The sequence below is a fragment of the Anas platyrhynchos genome, chromosome 2 (assembly GCF_047663525.1).
Source record: "Anas platyrhynchos isolate ZD024472 breed Pekin duck chromosome 2, IASCAAS_PekinDuck_T2T, whole genome shotgun sequence".
Taxonomy (NCBI): Eukaryota; Metazoa; Chordata; class Aves; order Anseriformes; family Anatidae; genus Anas; species Anas platyrhynchos.
The window spans coordinates 51287633-51307282 of NC_092588.1; the positions used below are offsets into that span (position 1 = coordinate 51287633).

At 40.3% G+C, this 19650-nt stretch overlaps 1 long non-coding RNA gene across 1 annotated transcript; it reads left to right on the top strand.

Annotated features, from left to right (window-relative positions):
- Positions 1 to 9112: 9112 nt before the first annotated feature.
- On the top strand, positions 9113 to 19346 carry LOC119715699 (uncharacterized). Its single transcript, XR_005263045.2, has 4 exons — positions 9113 to 9265; positions 13106 to 13269; positions 16790 to 16851; positions 18968 to 19346. It is a non-coding gene; the product is annotated as an uncharacterized lncRNA (long non-coding RNA).
- Positions 19347 to 19650: the final 304 nt, after the last annotated feature.

Consider the following 19650-nt stretch of genomic DNA (forward strand, 5'->3'; position numbering starts at 1 on the left):
CTGTTAAGCCTGTATAAGGTAATAATAACTTACAGGTTGAACTTAACCCCAAAACAGAAGCATTTTGCAGAACAACAAATTGATGTCACCAAAAGAAGAAAATCATAGAACACCACTTGTCAGAAGGCCCATGAAAAGCTATTAGGAACTTCATGAAGCTCATAGTGAACCTCCATTTACTTGAATTAGAATGGAATCACATGAAAGATGTTAAAAGAAAAAACTCACCACTCCTCAGACTGGAATGAAAGCAATTTTCAACCTATAATAATCATCTCTACCACCACACCTATGAAAAATTAGTTGGTCGATGATAGTCAGGTAGAAACACTTGATACTTGCTTGTCCACTTACAACAAAACTGATAAATACGTGTGTGTACCCACAAATGCAGACTAGCCTATTTCATGTGCATTTGACTACATCCCCCTTTGCTTGCTGGTTTTCATTTATCAATCACATTCTGAGCTTACAAATACTTTAGAATTATGGCCCTTAGGTGTTCAACACAGTTTGTACTATAAAGAGTGGATGTCCCCATGTTAAGCAACATATGTGTCACTGAATAAGGTGGCAAACTTCAAGTAAGTTTTGCATGTAGAAATATTTATTAAAAAAAAAAAAAAAAAAAAAAAAAAAGTTCTCCTGAAAAAAATACCTTGATTAGAATAGGCAGGAGCCTGATTTTCACCAACTTGCCTATTCAGCCTGGGTAGAGCAGGTGTGAAACACCCTGTAATTGATCAAGTGGTTACACCTGCTCTGAGTCCCAAATGAAATTATTTAAAAAGAGTAAAGAATGAAAGAACCAGTGAAGACTGGAGATAGGGCAGAGTATTTCTCTTCCATGGAGGCTTGTTTGTTGTTTTTTTTTTTTGATGCTGCTGCTTAGATCACTTAATGTTCTTCTGCTATTGGTTGCAATCCTTGTCCATGAGTCCTTTTAAGACACCAACATGTGATTTTGTTTTGGAACCTCTACTGGCTTTTGATAAGCAAATATCATTACAGATGCTGTCATTGGCAAATCATGGCACATCTTCCTATGCAGTTCTTTCAGAGAATATCAGTCTATCACCAATATTAGACTACAGAAGCTTTGCTGCTGTGACAAATTTTAAATTAAATTTTTAAAAGCGCAGAAAGATAATGATTTCCAATAAATACTGTGAAATTCACTTCCTATGGTAGTAAAAGACACACAAGTTACAACACACTAAAATTTATACATTTGCTGCGATTCACCTTTAAGGAACGCAAGAGGAAAGTTAGTGATTTTGAATAGATGATGTGTTTTATTTTATAGTTTGGAAGCCTGCCCGTTATTCAGGATCACAGAACTCATGAATTGATGATCCAAAGGGAGGCTCTTTTACTATTGCATCTCATGCGTTGCCTCTATAAATATCTTTTTTATTATTATTCTGCAGTTTTTAGATTTGTTTTATGGTTGTGGTTATTAATGTTGTATCTCTGACTGTTAGGAGGATTCATAGCTCTGTTTGAAGTCTGACATGTCTGGGAGATTTGCTTGTGTATGTAGTTTTCCTGCAGTAAACCAATCTACTGGACAGGGATGGGAATATTCTGCCTTTGATAGCAGGTATATTTCTGACTACAGTTGGTGGGAATATGTGGCTTCAGACAGAACCAGCATCCCCTAAAGTTTAAATTACTGCAAATATGGGATGTGGAAGCTATTTGTATGTGATTGCATAGTCTAGACAAAGAGCAAGGAAATAGCTACTGCTATTCTTACCAGAGAGTAAGGATTGGGCATGAAAATCTCATGCTTCCAATTAACTTCCCTGGGAATTTAGAGGATTTTCCAGCCATAAGACAAATGGTGTCTTCAGTTCACCTAAAACTGTGTCTAAAGGAGATCAGTGTTATTAATGGCATTGACCTTTTTTGTTGTTTTTAAAACCTCCATTGGTTCTCTACTGCAAATGCTAGTGAGATTATATTGAAAGACTCCTCCCCCTGCCCTCAAGAAATTTTAGAGCCAGGATGATGCTATGATCTTGGAGGATGTTGTTTTTTATTTTACTTGCATCTTTGGGGCATAGGGAAATGACAAAACACAATGATGAAAAAGATGCAGCAGGTCTATGGCAACAAGGACTTTAATTTCTCAAGCAAGATGTACAAACTTGGAGTCCACAACCTACTGCAAATCATCTCTAGCACACCAAAGGATTCGCACTCATTTAGTGAGTAATTGGATGGCTGCTGGTGCAGTAGCTTGACTGTGAGGTCAGTCAGGAACTGTTTTATCCAAGTGGGCTACAGTAAAAGAAAAAATACATTATTTTTTTTTAAAGAATAATTCCCCAGGAGGTAAGATAGCTCCTCCCCTCCAGGCATGATTTTCACAACACATGTTTCCAAGTTTCTTTAAGGTTATTTCCTGTCAGAGAAATACTCACTAGAGAAAAGACAGAGGGAGAAAAAATATGTAATGCTTCTTACAGGGTTTTTTTCTCAACATCTCATTCTAGGGGTGATGAAGATACCTTGGGGGAACTTTACACCTGGCAGCTGCATTTAGAAGTAGCAGACCCCACCTTTCAAAGAGAAAGAAAGACCATCTTTAAGAGCCCTAACATCATATTTAAGACCCTCACCAGGCTTGTTTTGCTTGCCTTTTGGCCTTTTTTCCTCCATGGGAAAGGAATATCTCTTTTGACAGAAAGCTCCTCAACAAGCCTGAATGAGAAAGCTAGTTCCTACAGAAAAAAAAAAAAAAAAGCTATCAGCTAGATTCTGGCTCTTGTGGAAGCTTTGTTATTGACTTCAGCTGGGCCAGGTTTTCAGTCCTTGCCTGTGTCAAGTTTGGCAGGGATTGCTGGCATGAAACTGATCCTGAGGGAAGAAATCAGACTGCTTTTCTACACAAATGCCCGAATGTTCAATGTGTACGTAGAAAACTGGAAGGATCATAAAAAAGGCTAATCTTTTAGACGTGCTTAGCAGGCCTGGTGATGCTCCCACCGAGGCTGTGGGAGCTGACTTGAGGAGCAAGCATGTTATGCCAACATGAGCACTTCACCTCTGTCCCTTGTCAGGTTTCCTTTACAGCCATCACAGGGCAGCTATTTCTTCACTGAAAGGCTCCAAATGAAAGGAACCAGAGTGGCCCAGGAGAGATTTAAGCTGGTCACTGCAAATTGATTCACTCAAGTGTCTCTGGTGTGAGGATGTGCTACTTCTTAAGCAGCAAGAGACAGGGAAATGAAATGAAGAGGTTGTAAGGCTGCTCTCAGGAGAATGGCAAGCTAACAAGAGCAGATTGGTGTTAATTTAGCTGAGAAAAGAAGCCTCTTTTAGTGCTTGAGGATTTGAGACTCTAGCAACAAGTTGGTGAGATAGTCATGGGAAAAGAGTGGGAGGGAGAACGCTTTTTCTTAAGCGATTGCAGAAGTGTGGAAGTAGGTTATGGTAGGCTAGGGAACGGGAAGAAAAATACACAGGAAAAAGGCAAATATAAAAAGGGGGAGAGCAAAAACCGGAGAGAATGACCTGCTCTTTGCTTCTCCTGAAGCATCTCCGTTGGGAGAGTAGGCAGGAAATCACTGTTCTACTCCACAAAATTAAAAAACAAAACGCAAACAAAAAAGAACATAAGAATACTCTTGCTCTGTAGCAGGACAGATCCCAAAGCCTCTCTTTCAATCGGGTTATACTGTTAATGCAGAAGCAGAGTATGGCTTTGTAGAAGCATTTATTCTTACCAGATAAAACTGGAGCATGGTGGCAGGAGCAAGCTATAATTTTGTCTTTATATCAGACTTGACAAACATGACCTCTAGCCATGATTCCACGTACACTGAGAAGTTAGCACTGCCACTGGAAAAAGCAGTTCCTTGTCATGTGCTCCCTAGTTCTCCTACCTAGCCCAGTGCAAAGCCCCTAAATGGCCAAGCCAACATAGGCTTGAAAGTGTAACAAGTGTAAATGAGGAAGGAACAGAAGGCTAAAAGAGTCTTTCAAAGTTTTAGAGTGCATCTGAAACTATGATTCAAGAAAGGTCTTTTGTAAAGAGAAAAGAATCTCAACCAAACAGGTACTTCTTTCTGGACAGCCAGAAGTTTCTGATTAAAAGCTGCGTTTAAGAGACACTAAACATAACCTTGAAGAGGAGTACAACCACTATCTGACAACATGACACAGCATGTGGATTTTTTAATACAGTATATCATGTCGATGATGATAATAATAATAAAAGTGTAGATGATTTTGAGTCCTTTTGCATTCTGGGGCTATTGCTATTCTGGTTTGTACTGTCAAGATAAAGCAGAAACAAATGGCTATCCAAGTGCTGAGTATCCTTGAGAGAGCTAAAGAACAATTTTCTGAAGATGGAGAGAAGGATAGATTGGCATGAGGTAAAAGAGACACCTGCTTCAGTTCTTTTTGTTGATCCAAAGCTTCTGTTGATTCAAGGGATAAAAGAAGTCCCCTGATGGGATGTGCCAGGAGACACTTTTAATCTCTTTTTGCTGGTGAGAGAGAGATTCTACTGCCAGCGCTTGCAGTATGAACTTCATCCAGTGTTTATTGTGTAAAGAGACAAGATGAAGGGGCAGCCTTCCCTGCACCCCTGTCTTAAATAGAGATGAGCCCAAGCTAGAACCTAAGATTCAAATCCTTTAATCTTTTAGAAAAAGGATAGAAAAGAGACACGGGTCCAAATCTATAGGCTCAAATTAATGATTAAATCTTTGGATCCCAGAGACCTTTATTTTTATTTTTAAAGTGTTCAATATCCTGAAGAACAACCGGTGTACTGCAAATTTAACTCAGAGCAGTGAAAAAGCAGCTTTCAAACTGCCAGCTGATAAAACACTGAGTGAAGCAGAGGCCTGGGGACTTTCCTAAATGACATCCTAGATTTAGGGCAGTATGAGTTCCAAACACACCATCTGGAAATTTCCATATCACCTGCTTGGTTACGTGAGAGAGATTAATGGCTTCTTATTGCTCTCTTCTGTACAGGACAGTAGTTGCATTTCCCTCAGTTTCCAAAGAAGTTAACTCATATGCTGATCTGAAGAGTTAGCTGAAGTACTGTCTAGGAGGAAACGAAATTCATACTGAAACTAGGTATCTGTCATGCATTCTGATTTACTCTCACTGATTACATCAGGAATCAAACAGCAGCAACTAAAAAAAATAAAAATTGAACAGAGCCGTGAGCAAAGAATCTCTTTGAACTAGCAGCCAGCCCAAAAGCTCTCCAGGCTTTTTCTCTGAAGGTGTTCTACCCGACCTTCTCTACCTGATGTTTTTTTCTTTGTGGGTTTTTTGTTCACTTCTTCCTTTTTTTCTTTTTTTTTTTTTTTTTCTCCAGTGTCTCTGTCCTCGCCATGGTTTCTCCTGCAGATACAGGAAATGTCCAGCAGGACTAGAAGGGGTGAGGCAGTTCTTCACCTGTGTGCCCGAGCTCCCTCTTTAGGATGTGGAGGTGAAGTTGCTATCATATCAACTCCCCCACATGTGAAAGAAATCACAGCTAATTACTTTTTTTTTTTTTTTTTTTTTTTTTCTCTCCAGCTGTATTGAAGTGGGGAACTGTGATCACACACTCCTCCAGATACTGGTTTCAAAGAGATTGAACCAAGTATAGAATTGCACAGCTATTTCACTTTTACCACTCGGGGCTCAAAATGCCAACAATCCCATAGTGCAACCACTGGTAAAGCCTTATTTACTCTCGACTTGGCAAACCTGTGAGATTTCTTCAGGATGTACTTGATCCCATTGTATTCAGGAGACTGTTCCATGCAACTTACCTTAGAAGAAAACAAAACAAAGAAACAAATAATAATTCAAGACAAAGTCAATATTTTCTTTAGCAGCTTTGTTGTTAGTGGTATGCTCCTGGTTGGTCAACTTGGTCTCTTCTTATTAAAGCAACCGACAGAGATTTGAACACACCATTTCTTCCCTGATTTTTTTCCTATAAATCATTTGGCCTATCTATTGTTGTATCAAACTCTAATGTAGACTTCTCCATGTCATCAACTCAGAACTTTCCTCAAAGTTGATGAAAAATTCAGCTCGCTTGAATTTGTTTTAGTGTTGCAATCTCTTATTTACCCAACATGTTACCCAAAATTTACCCAACAAGTTAATTACCTGTTGGGTAAATTTTGACCATATTGGGAAACGTGGCTATGATGGCTTCAGTTCCTGCAGAGACCCAGGCAAATCTCTGCATTCTACATATACTCACATTTGCAAGGTATCGGTGGACCAGTGCTCTCACAGTAATTTAGATTTCAATATCATGTTTTGTTTGTTTGTTTGTTTGATTTTGTTTGTTTGTTTTTCTGAGCTAGTTGTCTACATAATGCCTACATTCAACCCAGTAGAATTTTCTTTTATTTTAGATAAAGGCTTTGCAGCTCCAAAATGTCCAGGAGTTTTACAGTCATCTTATAACTTACAACTTAATTTCCCCTGTTTCTCATTTAACTGGTCTCTTGAAGTATCATGTCTCAGCTTATATCCTTCCCACAGTAGATGAATGAGCAACGCTGAACATCAGAGAGAGTCAAACACTGTAATGCTTTCATGAATATTCATCTGTGTTTTGAAAGGAATTCTGCATTTCTAATTTTCACGCTATAAATTTTCTGACAAGTAATATCTGTACAGAAATATTTGCCAAAGCAGCATATACTACTATAATATCATCAAGTAGTACTAGAATGTTAAAATTCAAGTGAATAATTGATATTCACATCAAAAACCTGAATCAAAGAATTATCCAATTGAGGAAAGAAAGCAAGCCATGTGATCTCCGTGTAAAATTGGATCAGACTGAATTTCTTTTTTGAAAACCTGCAATAAGCTGCCTGTGAATGGGCCTAAACTTGAGTTTCACTAACTGTAAATCATTCTGAATGACAAAAAGACTTGCAAAAAAACATGTTTATAAACAATTTTCAAATGTAAAATGAAGCAAATGCATTTTAAAAAGTATTTACCCTGAAATACTCTCTGAGCTGAGCTGTGAGATAAGTTACTGTCAGGCAATCCAGAGTGGTGCTCTCCCTTTGCATTCTCTCTCACTTAAATCATGCCAATTCAAGGAGCAAAAGATTGTGCTTTGACCCTGGCATGTCAATCTTCTGCTTATACGTGCAGAAGACTACCTTGGAGTCAATGGGCTCTCCTTATGTAATGTATTCTTTCACTCCCTGGCCAAAGTGTGCCCATATAGGGAGTTAAATTATCCACGAGTATTCTTGCCTCACCCACTGACCTATATTACCACAACCGTTACCCAAGGTGATGCTTTAATGCTATTTCCACTACAGTAAATGAGCCTTCCCAGGGCTATGATACCCTTTATCAAAGCATTATGAGCTCGTGCTCGGTCACCTCGGGGCAGGCAGAAGCCAAAAAGTCCTCCTGGAGAAAAGGAGGCAATGGGAGCAGCGATGCATCCTGCTAGCAAGATGAGGGAAGGGATGCCAGGCTGCTCCAACCGATCTGGCAGGCCATGTGTTTCACCTGGTCAGCAAGGCTGCCAAAACGGGGGGAGAGGACGGGAAGCATAGTGAGGGCAGCAGGAAAGCTGAAGCTGAAGGAGGTCAAAATGCCAGCAGGCATGGAAAGAGATAAGATGACTCACAGTGAAGGATACTTTGTGTGCAAGGAACCGTTCAGAGCAAGGGGAAACGTATCCCTCTGACAGCAAGGGGTTTAGAGACCTGTTTTAATCACATTTTAAAAAGGGGAAAAAAGGCTAAACAACACAAAATTGTATGTTGTAGGAAAGGAACAATTGGAGGATTGTGGTCCATCACCTGGTATAGCCGGATGCAGCACAAGCACAAGCCAGGATCCATCCTGCTGTAGGAGATAAGGTCCCATAGGCCTTGAGCATCAAAAGAGGGTAAAACCTGGGTCTGCTGGATTAGCTTTCCTATGTGTTTGTTTTTTTTTTTTTTTTTTTTTTCTCAACATGAGCCCTAAATGGATTAGGGAATTTTGGCATCCTTTGGCTCACCCTATGTCCTTTTAAGAGTCATATGTGGTGCATAAGTGTAAGAATTCCATTATTTTCATTAGCTTTAGTTATGTTATCCGCACCTTAAATGTAGTAGTAGCTTTCTATTTAAATTCAGACCCAGTGCTTGTCTGCCTTGCCTTTGTGTCTACTCATGAGCTGTATGATACCAGAATCCTTCATGAATCAGTGTCAGCATACTTAACAAAAATCTGGCTTTGATGTCACTTCTCCTGCTTTTATGTCACTTCTCTTGCTTCCTGTTTTCTAATATCTGAGCTAGGAGGAGAGCAGACAAATCACAATAAAAACCAAACCAGCAACAAAATCCTACACTGAAAACATGTAGTACCCTATTATTTGGAGAGAGGCCTTTCAAACAACAGTCTTTGCTTGCTGTGCCTTTGCATGCACAGAATTGTGAACACCCCCGTTACTCCCTAATGAAGTGATCCAAGAGACTGGTTGCAGTTCACTGCGGCTTTTTAACACAATCTGCTTGCAAGTATGCAATGCAGAAAAATGTTATTGGGCAGTGTATTCTGGGAATTATTTCATCTTCCTACACAATGGCAAAGCCATTTATCAGCTCAGATCCATTCATTACCCTTTTCTATAAGACAATATCTTTCTACGCAGATACTGCCTTCCAAAACCCTGGCCATATTGTACAAAACAATAAACACTGGAGCTATCACTGAAAAGCATCTTTCCTGGCTTTGCCAGAAAAGCTTTTCTTCTGGGGAAATATGTGCAGACAGGATGCTCCTCCTTTTCCTTCCCAGTGACCTCCAATCCAACAGCTGTCTGAGGATGAGTGGCCTCCCTGAATATTGTGATTGCAGCTCAGCTGGGCTTTATAGGCCCTGAGTAGTCCATCTAAGGGCAAGCAGGATATTTCATAGACTTTTTTTCACCCATGCAAATACTGGGTTATTTTCTCCTCCATACAAATTGTATTGCAGCTAAAAAAAAAATATATATATAAAGTTAAAAACAACAACAACAAAAAGAAAAAAAAAAAAAAAGAAAAACAAACCTCCTTCTTGCTAATTTGTTTACTCATTGACTTTCATTTAATACAGGAACTGGCAAAGCAGTCCCTGAGCTAGCTCTTCCAGTATCAGCACATCAGTATTCAGGAGTCCAACTGCTGCTGTTTGCAAATCTGTGTAGATGAATGCAGTCCAAAATGTACAAGTTGGACCTAAATATTAAACTCTGTTTACTGTAGAATTAAAGGTAAGTCTTGAACAAACAAAGAGTGAAAAATATGATTCTACAAATTTGAGCAAATATAAACTTCTGATTTAAATATGATGGGAAAAATGATCTTCCTACTTTTTCTCTGACATTGCCCTGCTTTCACATATATTTCCTCTGCATGGATGCGTCTGGTCTTACAAAAGTAGATTTTGGAAGCTAGGTCTCAAAAGTTGCAGTATTGACTGTTGCTCACTTAAGCCACTGTCTGTAAATGTTGTGGCCAAAATTCAATAGCGTTGATGCAGAAGATTATGCAACTGAAGCTCAGAGACTTCCACCTTACTGGCAAGGGCCCTTACTACATGCCAGCCTTTGTGCATACGGGGAGGATACACACCAGTGCCCAAAAAGATACTTATGATATTGACGTGCAGAATGCTCTGCAAAAACTTGTGACGTGTAGTCCTTCAATGAAGCATTATTTTTTTGGACTTGTTGGGTAATATAGTCTCTCAGATTTATATTACCTTTTTTACATATGGTAAGCATTCCAACTTCAAGTGTTTTTGGCTTATCTCAGAATGATTTTAAATGCTCTTCTGAGTGAACCCAGTGTAATATGCTGGTGTACAAATGACAGAGAAAGGCCGTCAGTGATACTTGTTTGTGCTATTGAAGCACTCCCTTGAGCTGGATAGAGAAATTTTGAAAAGAGATGTTGTGTGCTAGCATTAAAAATATCTCACCACCTGGCAGATTTGGAGGCCAGCCCAGGGTAAGAGTGGGACCTCTAGGCACTTGAACTTCACACTGATGGAACTTGAGTTGCATATTGACAGTGATGGAAATGAACCCTAGACCAAAAACTGAAGTGGAGAGGAGCAGTTGAGCTAATGCAACAGCTACCCAAAGAACAGAGCATTGCTGGAGTCACTGCCAGCACTACTCAGATTGCTAGTGAAGAGAACACCAGCATCTGGAGGGAAAAATGCCATCAGTGCCACTTCCACTCTTGCAGATAGATGCCTGGGGAAGAAACATGCATCCCTGGAAATACATTTTGTGTTTCAAAACTGACCCAAAATGCACTTCACAGGGCACAGTGCTGTCTGAAGCACACAGAAGTTAGTGTGTGAGGAACTGCACAGATAAGCTGTTAAATGCAGCCCCAGAAGGAGCTGTACACCTACTTGGTTTTATATTAAGCAGGGGAACAGAAGGCAGTAATAAGAGCAAATTCTTATTGACCAAGTAGGGTTTTGATTATAATAACAGTCCTTCTGTGGATTCCTTCATTGCTTGAGCAATGGGAAATCAGTCCAATCCCTGATCCATAAGAAGTGTGGATCTGACCTTGTCTGGCCTGTTGGATGCCTCTAACACTCTCCAGGCGTAACCCTACCAAGCTGATTCCTCTGCGGGTGCCACACTACAGCTGTCAGCCTGCCTCTCTGGGCAGGGGATACAGACAGATCCCTGGTTTTGGTGCTAAGCTGATGACTTCCATCTTGCCTTCAACAGAATTGAATAGTTTAGTTGCCCCCAAACCGATCACAGGTGTAGTGATGTCTTTTAGTTAACCAGGCCGTTGTACATTTTGCCTAGTGTCTGCAGTCAAATCACATGTATGTAGCCTCAAGTTGATAGAGGTCCATTTGAGCTCTCTTCCAGCAATCAAAGAGAGCAAAGGAAATAATTTCTCCTCACATCACCTCTATTTGCCTGGCCATATGCAAGCTGCTGAGGGTGCCAGATCTATCAGCTGGCAGACAGGGGCCACTCTTTCTGCTGCTTCTCAGAGGAATGGTTGTCTAAACGTTTCTCAGCAGAGGCAACACAACTCATCCATCTTTGTTCCTTTCTGGCACAAACACAGAGAAAGAACATTGGCCAGACATGTATCCTACTTGTTCATAAAGGTGGTAAAATTGAGAAACATACAGATTGTCCAGTAAACTACTAATTATATATGACTTCATATAACACTGATCTAGAGGCTCAGCCTGAGTTGAGTTAGGAAACCTTAGCATACAGTCAGGAAGAAAGGATGGAAGCTTGGCTCTTTATAGATAGCAACTACTACTTTGGGTGCCTTTGGCTTTAGTCTAGGCTGAAATTATGAAGTCCAGCTTCACAGATTCAGTTGTATTTTGCATTTGCTTGGGTCAAGTCTGAATTTCATCTGCAATCAAATAAAGATGTGGAAGCAAGACAACTATTCAGGAAACTCAAAATGCCAAGGGAACTCTTGGACACCATGCTTCTCTTCCCCCTCTTACTGCATGCAAATAACAGCTTTCCTTACAGTTTCCAGCAGAAAGTATTTGGAACACTCATTTTGACTTCCTGATTTGAGTGTGTGCTTGACTCTGCGCAAGTGGCTACAGTTACCAAAAGCGCTGAAACATAATGCTGTGCCTCAACATGAATATTCAAGTTCTTTCAGGAGGACACCGCTAAGATCATTACAATTGCTAATTATAAAAGTGGTAGCCAAAACTCCCGCTTCCTTCTATTATTCTTACATCCTGCAGATGTCCTGATTTAGCCAGTTAATCATCAAATTCCCTTGGGAATCATCTGGTCGTTCAGTGCTGCCTTTTTTTTTTTTTTTTTTTTTTAACAACAACAACAAAAAAAGTTGCTTTGAATTTTTAGTGTGGTGTTTCTCATTTTCTGAAATGTTATGTTTCATTTCCTAAATATTGTTTGTGATGTTGTGTTTCTTAAATACAGTGCTTGGCGTGTGTGCATGCGCTTAAAAGGTCCCTGAGGCATATTTTAGTTCCTGGGAAACAAGAACATATCCCTTTGGTTAAAGCAGATATTTCATTGTGCTTTCAATCATAATGCCACCTGCTCACTCTCAGCTACAGCAGGTCTTTCAGTAGCTGTGTCATGCGGCTTCTGTGAGTTTTGTTTACATCTCAAAATATTGCTCCTTCGTGGCAGTGTTTCCAAGACCAGTGCTGAAGGCTGGGCTGGTGTTGAACCATTCTTTGAAACGGTGCCTTGTGAAATGGTGGTTGGGGGAAAGATAAGCAGAGTGAACGACTGGCCAATGTCTGCTGGCTATTCCAGCACTTTTGTGCTACCTGTCAGCTGCAGATATCTGAATGCCTTCTTATCGTTTCATATGCTCTAATTTCCCCCCAGCTAGCGAGCTAGCAGAGAACTGCCACACCATAATCTATGAGGAAAGGGATGTGAGGGGAGGAAAGGTCACCCGTTAGGAAGCTGTAACCCCGAGGCCTGGAAACACATAAGCATTGTGTTATTCCGACTGCCGCGAGAGGCTATATTTGTAAAGCATTTATGCTGTATTATGTTTGTAACACACTGATGGTGTGGTATTCACTGCATGGCATAATCTGACTCTGAAAACTCATATTCTTTGAAAAGGCCACTAATGGAGAATGGGAATAGAGATAATTACAGGAGTTGGCAGAGCTAAACCATCAGATCACGATAGCAAATTTGGCCACGGAATTGATTAGCAGCATGAGAGACTCTTCTACATCAGAACAAGTCCTGTTTTTCCTCCTCCTCTCTTTCCAACAAGCCCACAGAGCTCCGCTCTATGGTTGCTGTCCACAGATTTTATTCTCTATACCTAACACATCTCTTTTGGTTTTGGTTGTTGTTTTTGTTTGTTTGTTTGTTTGTTTTTATTTTTCCTTCCAACAAACACTGCAAAAATGCTGTGTTTATTCTTTCAGTGTAGCTCAATGCATCTGAAGATAATTTCTCTCTTTCCCCCTGCACAAGCACAGTCCTCTGTGCTGCATTACCACTAAGGATTTGAATCCCAAGCCGTGCATGTAGGGGTGCAAAGCACAAATCTCACTACGTTTATGTTATTTGCTGATTTTTCAGTTGAGCCTAAAACTACTGATCAGTCACCTTACTGTAGCACTGGAACTCACTCTTCAGATGCCGACCCCATGGGACACACTCCAGGCTCTTCAGAAGTGATAGCCAAAGCCATGGGAAGAGGAGAAGCATGAAAATGGAAGAGCAATGTGAAAAGCGAGAGATAGGTGGGTAAAGTGGGTGATAAAAGGGATAGCAGGGGAGAGGGAAATAGGAGAGAAAAGTAGCTCTAATGAACCTTGAAAAAAAAAAACTCACACAAAGAGAGTTTTAGGAAATAAAAAAGATGACAGTCTTTTTTTTTTTTTTTTTTTTCCTGTTGATGAGCCCAGAAAAAAAAAAAAAAACAACAATGTAAGTATGTTGCATGGATGGCATTCACATTCATGGAATTTACATTATCCAGTTTTTAGGAGGTTTTTCCTCCTTACGTCCCTGTCTGTGTGGTTTATGATGCTTTTTCTAGAGCAGGCATTGAAGCCCCAAAGGAATTGGGGTTTCCCCTTGTTGCCGTCTTGCATGGCATCTCACTCTTCATGTGCATCAGTGTGAAAAACTGCCTGTGGAATTCATCAGCAGGTAACACCTGCTTTGTGCTGGAGTAGGTGCCTGCACAAAGCATCAGAAGCCAATGCCCTCAGTATCCCGTTCCAGGCCATCCATCATGTCCATGGTACAGACTTCCCCAATCTCCAGAACCCCACCTGCATGTCTGAACCTCAAAAACAACCCTCTTCTCCCAGAGCCCTGTTGTGCACCAAGCCATCATGTCCCCATGCAAGTGGCTGGTGTGCAGGACCAGAGCGAGCTGCCGTGCAAAGTCCCACATGGAGACTCAAATCTTTTCACCCATGGTTGTTGTTATTCACAAATGCTGAGGGTTGAAAACATATGAATGGGCAAGGAATGGGCATTTATGATGCCATATGAGTCCCAGCCCACTGGTCAAGGTGTTTGATCTTCCCTGAGTTTTACAGCTAAGCACGAGAGCCTTGGCAGCCATCCAGCAGCCATCTCCGCCTGCTGGATTGTGTCCTCCTGCATTGCCCATCCTACTCATCTCTTTTAACCTTGCCTTTGTGCAGCATTTCACATCTGTGCTGCATAAAATCTAATCCTTAGATAGCTTTCTTAATCGTGGTTGAATTCATTAGCCCAGATTCTTCTCTTGGTTAAGCGAGGTAAATCCAAATGTTCTCCCAGGTATAGCTGAGGGGAGAACTAGGCTGATGATGTTTTGAACCTCTTCCTTTTATATAAACTCTGGCCTTGGAACAATTCCTCTCTGCCTTGTGAACTTATTTTTCCCCATTTGGAAATACTGAATAAACTGAACAAACTTGGCGGCACATTAAAGCTTGTTTGAAACCACACACAAAAGATTTTGTGCAGCTCAAATGCCATAGAAATGTGTTCACATATGATTGAACATAATAGTCCAAGATTAGAAAATCCAGCAAGAAGCAGGGGGATTAAGAGCACGCTCTGGTGAAAACCTTCATAACTCTGGATGAAATTCAATGCAATGAGGTACCCAGGTGAGAGTAAGTATGCTGAATTGTATCACCCTATCACAAAACCGGCAGTATGAAAGGAAAATTTTACTCATTTCACTTCCACTGTTATCCTCTATCTAGGCATGAATATAAAATTTTTAAGCCTTGCAGTATTAAAGCTGTATATTTGTGTCAGCAAATTGTACGTAATCTGTTTTGTAAATATTAGGAGCTCTAAACCCTTGGGCCAAAAGTCTGCAGAAAGATGCACAGATACAGCTCTGACAGTCTTCAGCTGAAGTTACACATAAAACAACAGAAATCATAATTGGCAGAGCCAAATCCATTCCTTTTATTAACATAAAACACCAGAAAAAATAAATTGGCCTAAATTTTGATCTCAAATGCATTATAATAATTGAGATAATAACACAGTCAGCTAAGTTAGTCATTTAAAAAGACTGTAGCAAAACCAAGCAGAATTATAGCTGTTTGTTGTTAAGCCTTAGAGAGTTTCCCTCTTGAGGAAGTACTGGTTCTTCAAAGAAAATACTAAAACTGATGTTAAAAAAATAAATTCCTACCTATATAAGAATTCCGTGCATTTTAACAGACTAGAGCAGCAAAGCAGTAAGTACAGATCTCACATGAAATTTTTTCCCATTCACTCCTCCAGAAGGATAAGCCTGTGAGATCAGCTACACTGATGTGAAACTCAGCGTTGTTACATTTCACTAGTGAGATTAATAAATGATATTTATTTATTTATTTATTTATTGGCTATCATATCCTGAATAAGTTAAAATGGTATATTCCTCATCTGAAATGTTTTAAAATTTCAGTTCTGTCCTCCCCAACTCTGCTATGGAGCTTGCCTTTCTAGTGACAGATTTCTATTCTCATGAAATCAACAAGAAAATATTTCTTTATGATTCTAGAACCATCCCATACTATTGTAATTCTCTACATCTCTGGAAAAACACTAGTTTCAGAAAAAGAGTAAAAGACTTCAAGATGAAATTTATCAATCAAGCCATCTTGCACAATTTTCCTCTGAACTACACTGTGACAGAGCCCTCTTGTTCTCATTTTCATGATGAATAAAAGAATAAAACAAATCATGTAGTTCTAGTTCAAGATGGCCCTGACCTGAACAATTTCATCTGTGATACAGATTTTAAGGTGGAATTGTTTACTTTTATTTATTTATTTATTTCCATCTTCAAGGAAAAAGGTTTCCTTTATTTTACCTCAGTTGTTTTGAAAACTAGCATATGGATCTAGAACTATGGTCAGGAGCTGTCTGATCTCAGGCTGGGGAATGGGTTCATCTCCTTTTATCTCTGTGATTTATAGTGTTCTGTTGCAAGGACAATAAAGTGTTATTACAATTCAATGTGTGTTACTTCTCTCTAAGGAAAGGGCAACCTATTAGGAAAAAGGCACAAAACCCAATGTAATTTGAAAATAACACAGCATAACTGATATTTCTTTAGAACAGGCTTATATGGAAGGCAACCAGAGGTTAATTGTGCAAAATAATATTACTGCACATCCAAATGCCATTTCTAAATGTTATAGTACATTAAAGTATACTGCAGTGAATTAATAGTCCTAACAGTGATGATAAGCATCAGTAGACTTGAGGAGGTATCCTGCAGCTGCTTTCTGTCAAATATAAGTAATATTAAGGAAACAAGTATATGACTGCTTTTGATCAGAGTTAATGAGACATTAACAGTGAACAAAAAGACTTTAAAACAAAACTTCCTTGTTATATTTAAGCAAAATATTGATAAACGTTTTTCCTGTAGTGACAGAGCTGGCGTGACGCTACGAAGGAATTTGACAAGGCAGGATAATGTATGTGTTGCTTCCCCGTTCAAGGTGTCGCTAATGGAGCTAGCTCATGCCAAGCAAATTTCCATCCGGCCTCGGTTGGTGCAGCCTGGTGATCTTTGCAGACTTTGCCATCTCTGTCAATGCTGGATGTTGGTGCAGCATTCCCAGGAAGCCTGGCCTCCCTCCCAACACAAGTAGTCAGCAAAAGACCACTCAGTGCAGCCACAGGTGGACAAATAACTCTAGCCAATGTCCACATCAGACGTGGCTTTCAAGTGCTGAGGTGTTAGGAGAAACGGTGTAGGAAATGGTGACTGAGTGTCTGTCCTCAAAGCCCTGTACCTTTCAGGGTCTGCTGGCTTGCAGCTCTGGAGGTCATCTATAAAGAAAGCTCTTCAGTGCTGCAGAAGGGTAAGTGGACTTTTATGTGAAATTTTCTAAGGTAACCAGAGGATTTGGAGGCCTTTTATCTATGTCTTTTCAGTAAATGTAGGGTATGGTCTCTGCTTTTAAAAAGTCTTCCATGGAAAGGCTGCAGAAATGCATTGGAAATTTTGTCACTCATGGCTCTTCCATGGCCACAAATGCTTATTGCTGCTGGGCAGATCTGAGGGAAAGACAGAGGTAAAAGACAGGCTCTTAATGGACTGTGTGGTGTTTCAGGATAGGTGAGGCTTTATTTGTAGACCACATCTGCAGAAACCCAGATTGCAAGCCAACCAGCAGTGTCCCAAGTGTGGATTGGAGTTACCTGCTCCAAAATTTGGATGAAGATTCTGGAGATAATGAATAGAAGGGACGCTATATATTTATTTATAATATATATTTATAATATATTTACTGCAGGAATAACAAGTTCTGCTGGGGAAAAACAAAACAAAACAAAAACAACAAACAAACAAAAACCTCCAACCCACTGAAGATTAGCACAAAAGTTACCATTGAATGACAGTAGGAAGAAAATTAAATTTCTCTGAGTTTCTCTTGCTTTTCTCTTCAGAACAGAGCTCTCAAGTAATGAGGCACAGCAACTTCCTCAGACTCTCAAATGTGTGCTGATCTATTATTGCCTTAAGCAAAAAGGTACAGCATAAAGCAAAGTAAATAGCTGCATTACAATGCAATGCACACTCTGGAGTGTTGTAATTGTAGACATAATTGTAACAGCAGGTCTGTGTTGTCCAGCTAAATAGAGATCTGCAATTCAAACCATGCAGAATGTAGCGCGGTTTGCACCTCTCGGTAGCACAAATCTAAGGTGAGAATTTCACTCTCAGTATGTCTACATTGCAACTTTCTTCACTGTGAGGTATTGCCATCAACTGCAAGGATAAGCTCCTACATCAATTCAGTGCTAATAGGACTCCATGGATGTCATCGCCCAAGTGTCTCGCCAATTAAAGTTTTTAACTTAGTCAGTCCAGCATAAATATTCTCTAATACCAATTAACACCCTCCATTCATCATTGTGATAGTTTTATGATTATGCCAGCTTTTGCAGACCTTGGAATACACAGTGTGAGGGGAAAAGCCCACAGCCTGAGTGAAACATCTTGTTGTTGAAATAGCATCCTGACATTTTTATGTGTAATGTGATATCAGGGAATGAATGAATGCTCCAGGATAGATGTTCAATTAAATCTCTTGTTTTCGTTCCTGAAAGACTACCACCATGCGTTTTAGATTGCTCTGCTCTACTATACTATTAGGAGCAAAATATATTATTAAGGTTATTTAAAGAAGGCATCTCTTCCCTTTAAACCAGGGGTACTGGCAGTACTTGGGGGTATTATTTCACCCCCGTTATGTTACTTCCCCCAAACAAGATTGTAATTACAGAGTAAAGGCGAAAAACAGATTTATGGTTTGAGGAGAGTGAAGGCAATAATCCTAACAAATTGAGGACAGAGCCTAATAAAAAACAGTTATGATTTTTGCCTTGTCCCTGACTATGTAATTTCCTTGTTCTATCTGTGGGAGGACACACATTGCCTGAGCTACTCCTGAGGCTCTCCAAAGTCATCCTTCACTCTTACATTTCAGCAGCAAGCACTTACAGCAAACTTTCATTCCATCTAACAGCTGTGTATTACCTAAGAAACCTCAGCTGCAGGATTGTTCCGTGTGATTCTTGGGACATAAAAATGATTGTTTTTCATTGAAATGTTCTGGTCCAATTTGACCCATGGAGACCAGCAAATAGCAAGTGTCTGAAATAAAGCGTTTTCAGATGACAGGAGGAAAGGACTGGGAATTAGGAGGCTGAGGGTATTAGTTCTTGCTTTGCTACTGGCTGCCTGCATGACCTTGGCCAAACTGCTTCCTCTCACACATTTCCCTTCCCCTACTCTCTCGACTTCATTTGCAAGCTTTCCAGTTTTGTTTTCACAGGCAGTGGCACAGTGCAATTCCACCTAGGAATGGGCACATTTACAAAATCAGGCAGTCTTTCTCTCTCTCATTAACTTCAGCAGTCTCGTGTTGTCATGGGGTTTCACAGGGCTTGTTTTGTTTTTTCCTTTTTTAGGGATGAGGATCCAGCACATCAGCTGCTGAAACTGTACCTTTTTGTTTCAGGAGAAAGTAATTTTCTGGGTTTTGAGCCCACTCCCTCCTTCCTGTCACTAACTGTGAGCACAGCGAGGTGCCTGTGGAAGGGATGCTCACAGCCCCAGCACAGGCAGCTGGAAACAGCCAGTGCTCCTCCTGTCCCACACCAAGAGGGCAGGTACTTCCCCTGGCTTCAAAAAAGGCTATGGATGTGGCTCAAATGTATTCAGACATGAATTTGGTGGAAGGACTGCAAGGGAGGTAAGAAAACAGCAGAGATGCAAAGGCTCCCTCATGCCTAGATTACACTGGCATGTGTATCCAGATAATTTTTTAGCCTGCTGCAGTCATTACCACATTTTGAGTACTTGAGTAATTTTCTTCCATCACTGGATTGATTGAAGCGGGATGATTTCTTCTGCCTTTCCCAGAAAGGGTCACTAGAAAGGGTAAGTTCAGGCCGGCCCATTTCAGCAGGTGACAAAAAGCCACTTCAGACACTTATCTGATGAGGAATCTGACACCCTGCTTGATAAAGCCAAATCAGCTGAGAGTGCAGTGAGAAGCCGAGCCTCGACTGTGTCCCTGTAAGGACACGGGCCTTAGATCTCTCCTTGTCCTGGGTCTTTAGTCCTCGGTTAGTAGGAGAGCCCTGGGATT